The 19431-nt window shown below is 37.4% G+C and overlaps 2 pseudogenes; both read right to left on the reverse strand.

The window, feature by feature from the left end:
• Positions 1–3562: 3562 nt before the first annotated feature.
• The window catches only part of LOC122114757, a 45926-nt pseudogene continuing 30057 nt past the window's right edge, over positions 3563–19431 (reverse strand).
• Positions 12945–13044, reverse strand: LOC122114764 (annotated as a pseudogene).

Below are 19431 nucleotides of genomic sequence, written 5' to 3' on the forward strand. Positions count from 1 at the left end.
ACAGACTGCAGGTCTTATACACCAATCATTTCCACAGTGTAGCTCACCTAGGTTGTTTACTATTAGAAGTTTTTTGATTGCTTTTTATACTCAACATTTTGAGAGAAAGGTATACTTTAAAATGCTATTAAAGCAAGACTGATATAAAAATCACCTTTGATCCCAGATAAATATTTTACCTTTCATGTACCCAAAAATGCAGACTGACCTATCATTAATGTTAGGAATGAGAGGATAAAAATCATAGACAACAAGACTTAAGCATGAATTAAAGCCTTTCCAACTTCTGAATACAATTGGTTTAAAAAGACATAAAGGGCTGGAAGGTGTCTCAGTGGTAGAGCGCTTGCCATGCATGCATGAGGCACTGGGTTTCATTCCTCAGCACCACATAAGCAAAAAGAAAAAAGCTGGAAGTGACGCTGTGGCTCAAGTGGAAGAGTGCTAGCCTTGAGCTGAAGAGCTGAGGGACAGCAACCAGGCAGAGTTCAGGCCCCACTACCAGACTCCATTCCCTAAAAACGACATCAATACTACTACATTTTTTCAAAATTTCTTTTTTTAAATATTTATTTATTTATTCATTGTATTTTCCCAGGAAAAGAAAGGTAAGGGAAGAGTCAGTTGTGTTAAAAAAAAATGATTAGAAAGGGGGAAAGGAAGTATTCGGGTACAGCACAAATCAATCATGAAATAAAACACCCCAGGACTGGTATCATAAAAGCCCAAGGGAGCTTTAGTCTGCAGGGATCAGAGAAAGGACAGACAGGTACACACTTTCCCACCCTCCCTCCCCATAAATTCAAGATTTCTCACCAAGCTTTGGTTTCTAGCAGTAAACATGGCGTTACATTCGTCCGTCTCCCATTAAACAATCTGTGGCCACTTTGACATGACTTTTCTTGCACCTGTGTACAAGTTCCTGAGTGACTTGAACACACATTAATATTTCCTTTCCTGGTCTCCTGACCCCACTTTCTACATGGAAAGCCACAATTGATTTCCTCTAGTATTACAGAACAAACAGGTTTGGTCACAAATGTCATATTTGATGAAAATTACGTTTAAAAAACATGGACTCAGGGCTGGGAAGGTGGCTCAGTGGTAGAGTGCTTGCCTTGCATGCCTGAGGCCCTGGGTTCAATTCCTCAGCACCACATAAGCAAAAAGAAATAACCCGGAAGTGGTCCTGTGGCTCAAGTGGTCGAGCGGTAGCCTTGAGCTGAAGAGCTGAGGGACAGCGCCCAAGCCCAGAGTTCAGGTGCCACGACCGGACCCAAAAAAAAAACAAACAAAAAAAACATGGACTCAGGTTGGGAACAAGGTGTGTGTGTGGGCTGTGGAGAGGTTGGAGCCCTAGCGTCTTCAGAATCTTTGCATAAGTCACGTAAAAGATGAAGAGACACTCCAAGAGTCATCTGTGTATGGGCATGTAGGTTTTCTTTTGAGGGAGAAAAGGGTAGAGGATAGGGACTTATTATTATTATTTTTACCAATGAAGATCTAGTCCAAAATGGGAAATAGGGGAAGTGAGGGAACAAAAGAAAAACTAGTTCAAGATCCTCACTTTAGAAGGTCCCCCAACTTAGCATCAGATCCTTTTGTCTAGTGCATAACCTTCTGTCAAAGATGGTTTGGCTATTTTTCTCAATTCTAAAATAAGTTTGTAAACAATAAAACCTCAAAAAGAACATGGAGAAAAGACCCACACATTATTATTTACACAAACTAGGCCACCTAGCAAATGACCAACTCAGAAACTCAGTAAAGTCCTACAGAGCCTAGACAAATACAATTAACTAGAGGGGGGCAGCATTTGTGAGGAGACAAGAAACTAGGATCAGACACACATCACCCAATGCATTCTATTGCATTTGTCCTGTTTCAACACAGTGAGGTAGGTTTGTGGTGATCTCACAGCATGTAAACGAAACTCCCTTTTTCTCCTTTAGCTAACACAACACTATGAACAATTATGCAGCAGGGCAGGACACGGGCTCCAGAGAGAGGCCTTCACTTATGGATTTCCCTGGAAGCTGAGACTGAGGATTTTGGTCCTTGCTTTTTACAGAGCCATCCCTGCATGGCTAGTACAAGGTGGACACAAATCTGTGGTCTTAAAATCCAAACATATCAATTCCCATTCCTTAGAGGAAAAAAAATACACATACAGTTACTTGCACAGTTATCCCAGGCTAACCTAGCAAAGGATAGATGTGGTATATGGAAAGAAAACAAGTTCCAGAGCCACAGGATTAGACAATCATTACTAACCTTGGCTTCCTCTTTGGGCCTCTTCTACCTTGTCTGCACCACCATTTCCTGTTTAGACTAATTTCCATTCTTCCAGCGGAAGGAGAACAAGTCATGGGGCTACCCAATTAAAAACCTAGTCTCCCATGAAACTTTTCCAAGGGTTGAGGGGGTTTCAAGAGGACCCTATGGCAGAAAAGCCAGCTCTAATTGGCAAAAATGAAGTAGTTCAATAGGCTATGCACTCCAAATGGTTGCTCTCCATGGTGATAAAAACAACAAACTCTTCCTGCTGGGCCGACCTGGAGCTGTTGCCCACTTATCCCTGAGATTGCTCATGTACCTGAGAACACATTGCAGGAACAAGGGCCTTAAGATTAAAATATATAAAAATACAAAACCAGAATATTTATAATAAGAAAAAAATTTTAAATGCACAAGATACGTCATTCGCACAGATAGTGCAGTTTGGCATCCTGGAGAAAGCGGGGACCCAAGGTGCAGTTATCCAAGGGAACAAATAAATTACAATCACATTGGCCCAGAATGGGGGCGGGGGCAGGGGTGGGGAGAAGCACAGAGCAGCAGGTTTGCAGGCATTCCCTAGTAACCCATGTTGCCTGTCATCACAACCTAATGCCTGAACCAGCTCTCCCAGCACTACCGCTAAAGATAGGGTGATGAGGAAACAAGATGTGGAGGAGAGGAGGTGGTGGAGAGACAAAAAAACAAAACAAAACAAAACAACCCTGCCTTGCTCCTGACAGGCCCTCCTACCCGAGGAACTACACCTTGGGGATTTGGGCCCATGGATCTGCTGGTCTGATGCTTATTTGTTTCACACCCTGGCAAGAGAAATAGGACACATCCTTCTTTAAAGGAACAACTTGCCAATCTGGGTCATTTTTAGAAGCTGGAGGCTGGGGGGGGGGGGGGAGGGAGGGGAAGCATGTAGGGCAGGTGAAGCTTATCATAAAAAGTATGCAGGTTTCAAAATGGTTCCCCCAAAGCCCCTCACTTGAATTGGGATAGATCATGATGGGATTCCTATGCATCACCCCTTCCCCTCATCAAAAGAGAAGATGGGGTGATGCTGGGACATCCCAGGCTGAGACAAATGGCAGTGCCAGCTACTCTCCAACCCATCCCCTATCCCCACTTTCTCCACTTTGCCGATTGATGCCTGCTCCTTGAAACTTCCTGCTGGCAAGAGTAGCCCCCCTGACTCTGGTGGCTCAATTTTGGGCCTCGGGGAGCAGGGCAGGTCTGTGATCTCTTCTTCTTATGTTTCCCTAAAGTAGGCAGGCTTTCACTGGGAACTGGGGACCTGCTGAGCCTTCAGTGGACAGGAGGCCACCATGTGGTTGATGCTTTGGCAGAAGTGGCACTTCTTGGGCTGTGGTGGCAGCTTGCATTCCTTGGCATGATGGTCTAGACCACCACAGTTGTAGCACCTGACTCCTTTGGATCTGCGCTTCTGCATGTTCTTCAACTTTGGCCTCCTCTCACTCCCAAAGAGAACACCACACTGGGCCCAGTGAATCCAATGGATTCTATGCCTTTGGCAGACTTCTTAAAGGTAAACTCCACAGCCTCTCCCACCCTCAGGCTCCAGAAGCGCTCCATGTGCAGCTTACACTGGTGCACAAAGACGTCCACCAGGGGGTCCAGCGTGACCATGGTGCAGGTGGTCATGGATAGGAAGCTGAACCCCATGATCATGTTGAACCACTTAAAGATGGGGGTGCTGTGCAGCAGCTGCGGCTCCTCGGCCACCTGAGCCGCATCCTCCGGCGCTTACTCCGGCGCCTTCTCCACCGCCTTGGCACAGCCACCTGCAAACTGCTAGTTGGACACCAAGCCCACGGTCATTGGCTGAGCCCTTGGTCCCAGGCCCCTGGTCGGGCTGCTGCTGGCCCCTGAGAAGTCCGGAGGCAAAGGGGAGGTTCGGAGAAGAGGCGGCTACATCTTTTTTTTTTTTTTAATTTATTTTACTTTATTTGTGAAAATACTGTACAGAGGGGTTACAATTACATGGGCAGGATAATGCGTACATTTCTTACCAAGCATTGCAGCCTCCTCCTTTGTTTACCCTTCACATCCCTTCCCAGCCTCCCCCCTCCCCCCCAGTCCCAATCCTTCTCCCGCCGCCCTGCCCCCCCCCCCACCGAAGTTGTAAAGCTCGTTTTGGACATAACAACTGTACTTCTCATTGTTGCAACAGGTCCACCTGTATCGTTAAACGACTTGTTTTTCCCCATCTCCTCCACAAATTATACTGACATCAAATATAGTGAAAGCAGGGGTTATACTTTAGGGGAGGGACATACAAAGCAACAAAGAAATAATCATAAATGCGTTAGAAACACATGCATGAAAGAAAAAAAAACATTAAAACACATATCTAAGGGTTCATTTTCCTAATATCACATTATCTGACCTTTTCCGCTTGACTCATACATGTACTAGATATTACAAATAAGGGAAACCATGGGACCTATGTTTCTTTGGGCCTGGCTTACTTCACTTAATATAATTTTTTCCAAGTCTTTCCATTTCCTAACAAATGGGGCAATGTCATTCTTTCTGATGGAGGCATAGAATTCCATTGTGTATATATACCACATTTTCTTGATCCATTCATCTACTGAGGGGCTTCTGGGTTGGTTCCAGATCTTAGCTATGGTAAATAATGCTGCAATAAACATACTTGTGCTGGTAGCTTTAGTGTGGTCTTGTTTGTAAACATTTGGGTAAACGCCCAAAAGTGGGATTGCTGGGTCATAGGGGAGTTCTATGTGGAGTCTTTTGAGGAACCTCCATACTGCTTTCCAAAGTGGTTGAACAAGTTTACATTCCCACCAACAATGAAGTAAGGTTCCCTTCTGTCCACATCCCCTCCAGCATCTGTTGTTGTTAGAGTTCGTGATTTTTGCCATTCTAACTGGAGTGAGGTGGTATCTCAATGTTGTTTTGATTTGCATTTGGGTGCAGTTTCTTGACCTTTATTGTGGTCTTATTGGTTTTCTATGTGTAGGACATTTTAAGAATCTTTTGTAGGGCTGGTTTGGTGGAGATGAATTGTTTCAATTTTTCTTTGCTATGGAAGGTTTTTATTTGGCCTTCAGTTATGAAGGAGAGTTTAGCTGGATTCTAAGTAAGCTCTCGCATAGAAAGCAGTTTTAGAGTTCCAATGAACAGTCCTAAGTCAGAGAATTACACCACGTGTGCGATGACAGGACAGAGAGTTAGGCCAGAGAAGGAAACCCAGGCAAGGAGACACTTCTGAGCACTTGCCAGCAGCTGCTGTGGTGGCGCCAGCTGTGGCGGTGGCGGGCAAGCACAGGCGCCACACCTGAGCAACAGAGAGTCCGGGACAAAGGAGCCAGACGCAGCAGGCGAGCGGATTCTACTCAACACCAGCAAGAACCGACAAGGAGCAGACATCTTCATCCTGCAGTTCCCAGACCAGAGACGACCCAGGAACTAAGACTCGGCGTGAGTAGAAGCCTGACCTCCTCACTCCTTCTCAGGGAGCAGAGGAAGGAAGGCCACCCCTCCCCCCCAGCACCGGTGATCTCCATCTTGGATACCGACAAAGCTCGGCGGAGCTGCTAGCTCCAACTCAGGCCTTGGAATAAAACGAGTCATTTAGCAGGTCACAAGAACTTAATGGCGGTGTGACTTGCCAGACTCAGCTACACCCAGGGAAAAGTCACCCAGCTCGGGTGCCAGCCCGAGGAGTGGGTTTCTTCACTGGGTAATCAGAGCCAGAGGCTGCCCCTCCCTCTAGCAGCCTGGACAAGCAATTGAAAAATCAGTAAACAGAAACCCTGAGAATGGCTCCAGGCTGGGCTCTGTGAGGTTTTCACAAACCAGCCCCGGAAAAGCTACCAGAACCTAGCCTCATCACTGCATCCCCGTCTTTTGTAATACTCAAAGCAGATCTGTCTCCCAATGAACTAGCCTGGGAGGAGGGAGGAGGATCGCCAAATCCTGGGTAAAGCAGAGCATTTTACTGCCTGTTTGAACAAACTGACTTAAGAAACCAACCAAGCCCCAGGAACACAAGCAGACCAGAGACTCCAACAAGAGGCTGGTTACGGACACAAGGGAGATACAAGATTTTTCCTACTCCTCCCAAAAAAAATCAAAGAAGTTTTTTGTGGTTTTTTTTTGTGTTTTTTTTTTTTCTTTTTTCTCTTCTTCTTCGTCTTCTTCTTTTTTTTTAATTTTTATTTTTGGTACCTTATATAAAAAAATTTTTTTCTTTTCTAAATCTTTTTTCAATCTTTAATCTTTGCCTTTTTTGATAAAAAAAACTGTTTTCCAGAAACTTTCTTTTCCTCTTATAATTTTTGTTTTGGGGATACGGGAGTGTGCGTTTTTGCTTTCTTTTTCTGTCTTCTTTCTCTTTTTTTTTTCTTTTTAAATTATCTTTTTGTTTTTTGTTTAGCTCTACTGAACTTCTCATCTTTTTCTTCTTCCTTTCTTATCCTTTTCATCTTCTCCTCTCTTTCGTTCTTCTTTATGTGACTTAATTCTTGTCCTGCACATCCTCAAATAAACCCGTAGTTGACTATGAGACCCTATCCCCCATTGTGTACACACTTAATCCACAAATTTATTACTCAAATCAAAACCTCTAAGACTTAAATTCCTTAATAGCAGTACTACCTCTTTATACCTATATAATATTTTAAGCATTTTTATTTTTAAGTTTTTCACATCTCCTTTATATCCCTCCCCTTCTCACAATAAATTCACGTTCTTATCTAAATAGATTGTTATCCCTCTACATAATTTTATTAATTTCTTCCTTTCTATTTTTTCTGGTCTCTTTTCTTTTCCCGTTCCCTTTCTTATTTTTCTCTCTCTCTCTACTTTCATCCTACCCAACCTATTTCCTGATTTGAGATTAAGACTTAGTTAACTCTCCTTGAGCCTCCCTACATAAATCTATTCCTGTTTTTTTACCCACATCTCTCCCTAACCTTAATAATTTCTGGTATTCCAAATTCTTCTTTGCGGTTCCTAGCCCATTAACGTATAGTTGTTTGATGTTGAATAGATGTATCTGTTGAACTAGATTGTATCTGTAGATTATTGACTGTGCAAATTCAGACTTGGGTTGAAGCTTGCCTTAAGATAGTGTTCTAGCACAAAACTTGTGCTATTTTCATCTCAAATGGGCAGAGTAAGCCGGAAAAACACAAGAAAAATGGCAAATCTGGGTTTCTCAATTCCCAATCCCGAGAATCAGGGGACAGAACAGACAATGAATAATCCAGAGGAGAATTCCCAAATAGCTCTACAAACGATGCTGGCAAAGATGATAAATCAAAAGACTGAAAGCATACAAAGGTCTCTGTATGAGCGTGATAGGGAGAGAGAGGAGGCATTCCAAATGTTTATAGAAATATCATAAGCGTGAGGAAGCTACTCAAAAGCTGATACAGGATTTGCATGAGCAGCTTGAGAATACTCAAAGAGAAAGGCAGGAACACTGAGAACACTGAAAGAGAACTACAGGAATCCCACGAATGGGAGGAAGCTAATCAAAGAGTAATACAGGAATTGAGAGAGCAGGAAGAGAATACACAAAGATCACTAAAGGCATTCATGGAATCCATTAACAAAGAGCTGAAGGAAGTCAGGGAGATCACAAAGGGAATGCTGAATGGAACCCAACAGAAGGAATGGGAGTCCAAGGAAACCATAACCAATCAACTAAGTGATCTGAGAATAAACACTGAACATCAAATTAAGGAAGTAAAGAAGTTCATACAAGATCTAAAACAAAGCTTCAACAAAGAACTTGAAGCCATCAAAGCTGACCAATTAGAAGGAAAAGAGTTAAAAAACAATGTAGAAAGTCTTGACAGCAGGTTAGACCATGCAGAAGATCGAATCTCAGGGATTGAAGACAGCCTAGATATTATAGAGAAAGAACATACAACCATCCAAGACAAGTCCAAGAAATATGATAGATCTATCCAACACTTGGAAGGCACCATCAGAAGGCCTAATCTAAGGATAATGGGTGTAGAGGAGCACCTAGAAACAGAAGTTAATGGCCTAGGAAATTTGTTTAACAGGATCCTAGCAGAGAACTTCCCAAACATGCAAAAAGATAGGCCTATTCAGATACAAGAAGCTTTTAGAGGCGGCTACATCTTACCCCACACAATTCATTTTTTCAAAATTTCTTATGATACTGAAGATTCAATGATAAAATATTAACACTTGAAAAGAACTCATTTTTGGGGGAGTAGGACACAAAACACAAGATTAATCCTAATCATTTTCAAAGACATTTATTTATACTACAAATTCACTCTTATAACTACAAAGATTCTAAAAATAACAAGCATAGTGTCACAAAGGACATAATTTAACTTCATCATGTACATTCAAAAGACTGTGCTAATAGAAAACAAAGTTATACTAATAATTAGCTCACCCAATTCACTTCCATTCTTTTATTCTATATCTTTTAGTTTCATAAAAACTGGCTTTTGATAAAATGATGCATAAAAAGGCTATATACCCATTTACATTTTCAGATTTTAACAATGTTTATTTCAGAAATGTTTTTAGCTGTATAGTCAATGAACTGAAAACCACGATCCTCAGATCTCAGCCTCAATAGCTAGGATTACAGGTGTGAGCCACCAGCACATGGCTGCTTTATTTATTTATTTATTTGTTTTCGGTTGTGGGGCTTGAACTCTGGGCCTTAGCTTTGTACCCAAGCTCTTTAGCTCAAGGCTAGTCTGCTGTTAACTTTGCGCCACAGTGCCCTTTCTGGTTTCTGGTGGTTAATTGGAGATAAGAGTCTCACGGCCTGGCTTTGAACTGTGATACTCCGATCTCAGTCTCCTGAGTAGTTAGTATCATAAAATATTCAAAGGGTTTTCAGAAATTGCAAGACTTGCTCTGGGATTTTATTTATATTGGAAAAGATATTAAAAAATCCTTATTTGTTAAAGTTGTGATAGTTACTCCCACAAAAGAACAATTAATGAAGAAACATTTGTATGTACAAAACAACTTCAAATACATCCACAATCTGGAGGTGACACATGCTTTTTGTTTGTTTTTGCAATGTATATCTAACAAACATATCCACAATATTGATTTTCAGTCAATATGATGGGATATTCAAACCTAAAAATACGGGGTTTATTATCTTAGTGTGAATAGATATGATCTTACAAAGAAAGTTATTTTCAACAGAAATCTGGAAAGTGTTTATCCACCTTGAGTTTCACAGGAATAACCAGAGTAATACCTGTTTGGTCGAGTTGGTCAAAATCACTCTATGAGTATATCTTAAAAGTATATCCAATTTAAGAGGTCAAATACATATTTTGTACTGACAGTCATCTTACAGCAATAACTCACTATGTAATTATATGTGTATCTTCTTGCCTAACATACACTAAGAACTGAAAGTGATCTCTTTTATCTAACTTAATGGTGTAAATGCTTTGATTATGAGGATGTTATTATTTGACAAATAAAATGTACAGAAGGGTGGTTCCACTCAAATGACAGGATGGAACACTGATAAATAACATTTCAACACAGCTCTTTTCAGCCTCACTCTGTCCACATTGGCAAGCAACATTGCAACCGCACACACACACACATACACAGACATGTGCGCACATGTACACACACATATACATGCATGCCAAACCCAGGGTTTATTGTATAAAAAAGTTCAAATAAAATATTAATGATTAGGGAAAATGATAATTTGCCTTATTACAAAATAATACATAATCCAGTCTCCACGATTGTTATATTTTACCTGCCTCTCCACATGTGACCACTTAATTTATTTTTAGTTAATTCATTCATTCGTTCATTCGTTTGGTGCTAATACTAGAGCTTGAACTCAGGGCCTGACTCTGTTCCAGAATTTGTTATTTTTTTGTTTTAGTTTTCTCAAGGCTAGCATTTTAATGCTTATACTACAGCTCCATTTCAAGCTTTGGTGGTTACTTTCAAATCAGAATCTAATGGACTTTTTTTTCTTGGTCTGGTTTCAAAGTACAATCATCAGATTTCATCTTTCTGATTAGCTAGGATTAAAGACCTGAGCCACCGGTGTGGCTCCTACTTTTTCCTATACTTATGTAATGCACATACTTAGATATAAATTTAAACCTGAAAGCATACAACCAAGATGTACAGTGATGATATTTTTCTGTCAGAAATTCAATTTAGTAATGTAAATTTATTCTTAAGAGCATACGCAAAAAATACTTAAGAAGAAATCTGATGATGTGTATGTGTATGTGTGTGTGTGTGTGTGTGTGTGTGTGTGTGTGTGTGGGCTGTTGCAATATGTTCCACATATAAGCACTGTACAGGGGTGTCCAGCCATTCACAGTTATTGCATGAATATCTGCCTTGAGCTACCAACTCATGGACAATGTCTAGTTGTCCACTCTAGGCTTCCCAATGAAGAGGGGTTTACTCACCCTCATCCCTATTATTCATATGTGTGGCCTTTTTGGAAATAGTCTCCGCTGTAGTAAGCTGCAAGGCAAGCACTCTACCATTGATCCACCATCCCAGCCCAAGTTTTAAGATTCTTGTTTGTAATTTGGTCAAAGTTCTGACTCTTTATGTAGGCTACTAAAAATGTATTTACTAATTTCAAGTAAACACATATATTCTATTTCCATCTCTTTTAAAAAATAAAAAAATTGTTTGCTCTGTAAATTGATTAGAAGCATGGATTTTGTGGCTAGCTAGGTCATTGCACATCTGTATCTATTTTCCTCTCTCTCTTTCATGGTTCTCATAGACAATATGATTGCTCCATAATTATCCTAATTTATTTTGTTTTTATAATTTTGGTTGCATCAATTCACTTTCTGCTCTGCCATTTCCCAAATCAGCACCACATAAACAGAACCATCCAGAAGTGGTGCTGTGCCTGAAGTGGTAGAGCACTTGCCTTGATTTGAAGAGCTCAAGGACAGTGCCCTGGCCCAGAGTTCAGGCCCCACAACTAATTAAAAAAGAAGAATCTAAATACTTGATAATTCTACTAACAGATCTGACTAAAATCAGTTGAATCACACTTTTCCTGAACAATGAAGGAATAGGTCCAGGCTAGGAAAGAAGCTAGAGAAGGCAGGCTGACTGTATCTATGACAAATTTTTGTGGATAATGGTATCGAGGATTACTTACTGGTGATTCACTTGCACTGCAAGCATGATTCAGAACGGTTGCTTGCTGATTCTGAATTATTGCTTTGATCATTATATCCTCCAAGAAGAAAAAGTGAAATTTCATTGATAAAAAAGGACTACTAATACATTTTGACTTCTCATTAAGCATCTTCAATCATCAAAATCACCTGAAGACAATAGACAGGCCTATTTTTTAGATGAAAACAAATGTCTTTAAAAAAACAAGAATTTAGGTAGTCATGCAAAGGACTTCAATTTTACTACTGCATTATACATTTTTTCTAATGTTGAATACCAATATTAGAAAGCTATTAGAGAGCTCTTTAAGCCCATAAGTTGAATAGTGAGTTCTCTTACACTATAACATGGTATTTCCCAAATCATGTACATAGAAGGCATTGTTTCCTATTTTCTCATTCCTAGAATAAGCTGCACATGAAGACACCACTGGTCCTCATTTTCAGTCTGTACCTTTGAATATTGAGGAAAATCTTTACTCTGCTCTCTATAAATTCCCTACTCTCCAGTTAGAATAATTTAGAGTAGTAAAAATGGAAAAAAGATAAAATAAATCATGGTGAATAAATATATGCAGAAAATTCACCAGATTTTTCTGACCAGTTCAACCAAAGTGAAATATTGGAGAAAAACATGGACATCTCATTCTCACTGGCACTCAAAGTCTCTGGTTAGGCAATTCTGACGAAGACAGGAAGTAAGATGAAAAAGTGAGGAATGGTATCATTTGCAAGAAAAAAATTGAGGAAGATCCAAGCAAATTTCTTCTTTTGGATCCCGAAAACTGCATTTGATATTTCCAAAAGGATAAGTAAGTATTAGTACCTCTTTGAAGTTGTGGAAGACTGTACAAATTTTTCTCCTAAGTTGTAATGGTTTGGTTGAGTTTCTTAAATTTCAAAAATGCCAGTCCATCCTTTGATGTCAAAATGTATTCAAGAGTTCTTTGTATACATCTATAATGATTTCTGCAGAGCTTGTGATTTTTTTAAATCAGAAATAATTTTAACTTATCTTTTGAAATAAATAGTATAGAAACTAAAGATGTTCATGAAGCTTTTCTGAAAAAATATATCTGTTTGTATAATGTCCATAATCTATTTAATTCACTCCTAGATATAATACTTTGAATTCTACATTGTTATATAATGTATATGTTCATTAATAAATGTGTCCTTTCAGATTGCATTCCATATAGAAAAAGTTTAAGATTCTTTTTTTCCTAGGTACTTGTATTATTTTATTTCTTTGGAATAAAATGACAATGTTAATTAACTAATTTCAAGTTTTGTAAAGGTTATGCTATGTAAAGGCCTTTCTCAGGTGAAGATTTAATATACTGATGTCAAACTAACCTTTAATTCTATGAATTAAAAGTATTGTTACACTTGTATTTTTGTAATGAACTTTTTAATAACTGTTTTTAACTGTTTTTCATTTCTTGCATCAGAAGAATGAAAAATATGGAATACTTCACAAATTTTCATATCATCCTTGGGCAAGTGCCATGTTAATCTCTGTATTGTTGTAATTTGGGTAGGCCTGCTGCTGAAACATGTAGTATCATCTAAATTTAAGTACTTAATGATGCTATCTTTATACAGGCATATATCCATGGTTGACTATTTATAACAAGGAACACTTATTGTTCCTAAAAATGCTATTGATCTTATTTCTCTAAAATTCTGTGTATAATGGGAAAAAACATATTGTTTGGTCGATTGCTCACATTTGAAATTTTTTGTCAATGACTATTTTGTCTTTTTCATTTTAAATTTTATCATACTTTGAAGCCTTTACAGCTAAGTCCAAAGGTGATTGCTTTTCAAGTATTTATTTATCAACTGAGTTAGCTTTGTAGAGCTAATGGATTCAAAGAAAGCCTTGCTTAAGAGCTACTTCTTAACTTGTGCAACTTAAAATTTCCCAAATGAGGTCTTGCTGGGACAAATGTCTAGCTGACCCTTTACCCTTCTTCCATGTAGGAACAGACCAATCAGAATATCTTACTCTGACAGCAAAGATTGTCCACTGGAACAAAACTAACCTTAGTTACAAGAGATCATAGAGAGATGAACAGTTCAGACAGAATTGTTTAGAATGGAAGGCATTTTATCAAAATATAATTGTTTATTATACTTATCATTTCAAAAGTAGCTAAAGCCAAGAAGGTGAAAAACTTGTTCATATGCATGATTACCTATTGTCCTTGCCTGTCTATCATCCAACCAGGCAGGAACTTACACTACTGACTTTCTATCACCAAATATTTCCATAGCTCCTGGAGAAGTCCATAAGTTTCTCCTCGATATTAGGCCTTAAATTGGTAATGTTTTAATCACAGTGTTTCCTCTTGCCTCTAGGCTCTAAATCAACAAATGGTAAAGCTTTAAGTCTAACTCTACCAAAAACTGAGGTAGAGATAATGGAAACAGAGTTTAAAACAGAGTTGCCTTTTTATATTATATATACTTATATATTTTATATTTATATGTGCTGATTTTAAATTTCACACAGTGAATCTTACTAGAATTGATAGTTTGACAAATATATTGACATTTATTCTCATAAATAGATTGGAATATAAATAATTAGGTTTAGAATATATATTAGAATATAAAAAGTATCAATGCAATGTCTTCGGTATAAACTTGTGATACCTTCTTTATGTTCGTGGTCTTCTGAATTCACATGGTAAAATAACAGTATTGTTTTCCATTAATGTATAAGGGATTTTACTCTGATGCTCTGTTTATTGTTTTAACTTGCTGGTCCCAAAGTGTTTTTCTCCATATTTCTGAAGCATTCTTACAGATTATACCCAAATTTTGCTGAGATGATGTCTAAAAGCTATTATTCTTCTGCAGGACCCACGGGTCCTAGGATACCAGGTTCAAGTTATCTGCATCATCAGATAACAAGGGCAAGACTTCTCACTTCGGCTCATGCAACATGTCAACAGAAAGTAATTGAAGACTAATCTCAATTTCTCATGTCCTATAATATTTCAGGTCCCCAATTCCTTACAGGAATTAGCAGTAATCAACTGTGAAATGCAAGGAAATTTGAAATGAAAGATGAGATCACAAAATATGAGAGAAAGTACTGTAGTTCAAACTTTCAATTTACAAATGACCAGCCCATATGAGTGAATAAAATCACAAATGAACAAGATTATTTTTAATACCCCTCTCCTAATGATTAATGAAAGATTTCAGTGCAGCATAAGTTGGCCAAAAATAGTTCCTGGAATGATAGATCCATAATTGGTCTACCAAGGCTAGGAAAACTTGATTTAGAGGTCAAATATAATTTAGAAAAACATTAACTAAGAAGATCCTTAGTGCTTCAAAACACCGGCACTTCAGAAAACTAGGTTCTATACTATAAAAATGTTGTCATTCTCAAACCAATGATAACCTACATTTAATCTCCTGAAAGTATATTCATTTTCAAATAAACTATTTAAAATCACATTTGCCAAAATAACACTTGACAAGTAGATGATAGTGACATTAGAAGGCTTTCAAGTGTAGAGAGCAAGTTACAATAGAGTTGATTTACTTACCCAACACTAATACCAACCAAATTCATTCATTAAAATGTAGAAATAGTACCCCCACCATTTTTGTTGTTCAGTAGGTGCCTTCCAGAAATGTGTTAAATAGATCAGCCTCCCATATTCCAAACCCAAGTATTAGCTAATAAAGTAAATTTCATCACATAAGAATGTACATTTTAAAAAGTCACTAATAGTGCCCTTATCAAGTGTTGTTTTATGTTTTCCCTATCTGTCTAACATAGTAAGAAATATGACTTTAAGTCTTGCATTTGGGTACTGATCAGAGATGTGACAAACATAAAATCTGTCTTCTATTTCTATCATATTCCTCTACACTAGTAAATTTTAGTTTTCTTCTTTTTCCAAAACTTATAGGTAGTAGAAAATATTATCCTATGTAAAATAAAATAATCACACACCATTGTACAAAGCCATTTATAAAAACTGGTAGTTCGGAATACATTCTAAGTCATTTTTGAACTTTCTTCCTGACTAAAGATTAATCTTCCAAATGAATGAGAATAAAATCATGTCTAAATGATTCACATCTTCAGTCTTGCGAATTGTTATTGCAGATGAATGAATTATGGAAATATAAGCTGACATCAGTTCAAGTATATGTGGGATTGAAACTCCATGGAATGTATATAAACCTTTCAAAGTATTAATAGGCAGTTTAACAGAATGATTATCAGGAAATTGCAAACAGAGAGGAGCAATAGTAAAGAAATAGAATGAATGAAAAATAGAACAAGGGGCAAGTACAGCTAGAATACTCAATGTACACATGTAATAAAGGAAGTGGTAAATCTGAAATAAATCTTGGAGAAAGGGTTGGTTCAGATTGATAGAAGGAGTGACTCTGATAGACAATTAGATGGACATATTTAATTGTAACACACTTGAACAACCTTTTGATATTCAGTTAAAAATCACAACAACAAACAAAAACATACAAAAATTACAACCAAACAGCAATCTCTAGAGAGTATGAATATGACCTCTCAACATTTTAAATAGTTAATGAAGGTCAGTCTTGGAAAAGCAAACAAAGCTGTGCAAAGAGGGCAGTTTGGAGTGTGGGGAGAATTTTAAACAGATTTAAATAGATAGTCTAAGGTTATAAATCACTTATATCTACTGCAAATATTTTCTTCTGCGAATGTTCTTTGTCTGAACTGGATACTCTTGTCCTGAGGCACACTTGATAGCTTGTGAAGACAGAATGGAAGAAACAAAAACAAGAACCTATTACTCCACTGGAGAGAAAGCAGTTCTCTTTGTTTTCTCTCAACCTCTTCACTACTCTATTTTCATACTTTTAATAAAGTCAAGAGATTTGGAATTTTATCTTTCCTTCTTTGTTGTCACAAAGTAATTTTTCAAAATAATTCATTAAATATTATTTGCCATTATTTTCTATCATGCTGTTTACTTGTCCAAACGAGTCCATTAAACTTGCCCTTTTCATTTGGTTGCCACGAAAACCCAACAACTACGTTAACGAAGACCAACACTAATGTAAATCTTTGTCTCCAAAAAACCAGTCCAAGAACCTGTAATCACAAATATTTAGCTATAATTTTTTTTCTTTTTTCTTTTACCTTGAAATCTTCTTGTGTCTAATGTGCCCACAAAAATAAGTAATCCACCCCTTTTTGGTTCAGTCACTTCTAACCTCAAAGATATATTTTGCTAACAAAATGCTTAGAGGAAACTGAAGAATAATCCATTTTTATCTTCTGTCTTACAACTTTTATCTTCTCTCTTAAGACTTTCCTTAGATACCATATTATGAACAGTGAAATTATTCTTTGCAAAATTATTTCAATAGATTATTTTTCTCTTGGTCTTGCTTTTGCTCAACAAGATGTATGGAGAAGAAGAGAGTTAAATCACCCATTCCTTGGATTACATTGTCTGTTACAAAGGACAATACTTCTATGTCCGACTTCTATTTCCCTTCTTAGCTCTTGCCTGATTTCCAATTAATCACAGCTTCTTGGCTTCAAGTCTAGTGAAGGTGAAGGACTATACTGCATCCGCCACTGCTACATCTTCAGGTTTCTCTTTTAAAACTCTTTTATTTGGAGGTGGAATTTATTTTCATGTCTTCATTCAATTTGTTCTGCATTATACTGAGCCAAATAGGCTCTGTAAAATCACTTTAGGTAGCAAAAACATTAAGACAATCTATATCAAAAAGTTTTGGGCCCCTCCACGGCTGAAGCCAGTACCCTTAGCTAGGGCTCCTAAGAACGCGTTTTCTTACCTTTGCAATTTGCTCAATTCTTTTCTGATCCCCAAACATTTTGGCTTATGTAATAAGAGAAGTCTTCACTATCTCATGTTAATGAGGATATTATATTTTTGAGCTACTTAGAAATGTGAAGTATCCAATCAGATTTTTTCTGTGTTTCAGTGCTTCAAGTGCAAAGACATTGTGGAATGTATTACAAACAGAAAAGTATAAACTCAATATGTTCTTTCATTTTGAAGGGCCCTTTCTCCCTAAATATTTTGACCAAAATTATCTTTTTAAGAAAATTACTATTTAGTTTAAATTCCACTACAACCTTGTTTCTCACAGTAAGACTATATTTCCTGGGTAAAGACAATTATCATTTTAACCTACAGGATTTACAGCACGGTTTGTGAGGCTTGTTTGTTTATTGTAAAAATGAGCCATCTTACCCACATTGCTCCCTCTCAGCTAAGTCTCCTTGGATTTCTTTGCATGAAAGCCTATTTTCCCAGGCAATTTTAAATTTTGATAGGCTAAATTAAAAAGTTTGATCAATTAAAATTTACCTGTCATAATTTTAAAACTCTTTTGAAATTCCTTTATTAGAATTGTGTATTTACCAATCCTAATTCCACCTTTACCATCAGAAAGAGTTAACATGTTGTTTTCATGATATATTATCCATGAAACTATTATTTTTCCAGTTTCTTTGTTATGCATATATATGAACATATAAACTGATGCTGAGCAAAATGAACTCCAAGATATGGAGAGAGATATTTATTTGCAGTTGTTGTTTTTAATGTACTATGTGATTTCTATTTTCCTGGGGTTTTTCCCCTATGGGTTATCTCCTATTGTGTTTGATTTTGGTACCCTGTGTATTGTTTATACATTTACCTTAATTAGGGAAGGGAAGAGGAACAACAAATTGGCGAGACAAAGGACAAAGTCAAACCAATGCAATAGCAATACTCATAAGAAATTATGTTGGAAATGTACATTACAACTTGTGAGGGGTTTGGGGCTGAAGGAAAACAGTGAGAAAAATGAGAGAGGGGATAACAAGTTTGAACAGTTATGTATTCACTGCCTTACAATTGCTAACCCACTGCACATCACTTTCACATTAAAATTAAATTTAAAAAATATGCTGCATGGAATAAAATTTCACTGTATTGGTATAGTAAATATTATTCTTCATGTAGTAACTTTTAAAAAAATCCGTAATATTTGGCATCTAATTTGAATTAATTACCCCTTCTTTATCAGCGGGCCATCACCTTGAATGTTATATAACTTGACAATTTTTTCACAATATAATTGCCAATATTTTCATAAAAGAATAAATTAGTACTTTTTCATACTAAAACTGAAAACCGTTTAATTCTATAGAAACCCATAACTTTTAAAAGTAAATAAGTTGTTAAGAGGACAGAATATGTGTGTTCCTCAAAATAAGAACTACTAATAACTACTCACTTTCAAATTCTGAACATTCCATACCTGAGAGATTCAAAATAGTACCTATTTGCATGTTACGTAATTCTGCAATAGTTGCATTTTCCAATGGGGTGTTACACATTGAGAAGTGAACAGTGGCTATTGAAACAATCTGGTATAGGATAAAACTATGAAGCATGTTATAATTAATTCTTCAAGAGTAAGCAATTGTTTATGAGATTAAGCTATTATTTCTATGACCATCAATCCCAAAATTTATGCCATAAAGTCATCCTAGACCAACAGTTTCCAACTTGTAGGGTGCACCTCAAAATTACCTTAATTCACATCACAAATAATTATTTCTATTGGAAAAAATACTACACCTATGCTAATGTGATGCCCTCCGTGTTCTGGAAAGAACACCACAATAAACCGGGTTGCATCATTTTTCCTCCACTGGCATTCTTGAAAATATTATATATATTTATACTTTTTAAGTATCATAGATATTCAGGATGCTAAGATTGGAAGATTACACTTCAAAGCCCACCCAGCAGGAAGGTTCCCTGGATTCTTATTTCCAATAAACTTCTCAGCAAAGCCAGACACAAGTGGTACAGAGCTTGAAGTGGTAGGCACAAGCCTTGAGCTTAACAGGCTCAGAGACAGTGTCCAGGCCCAGAGTTCAACC

This window comes from Dipodomys spectabilis, unplaced genomic scaffold (assembly GCF_019054845.1).
Source record: "Dipodomys spectabilis isolate Male_0828 unplaced genomic scaffold, ASM1905484v1 ptg000109l, whole genome shotgun sequence".
NCBI classification, from domain to species: Eukaryota; Metazoa; Chordata; class Mammalia; order Rodentia; family Heteromyidae; genus Dipodomys; species Dipodomys spectabilis.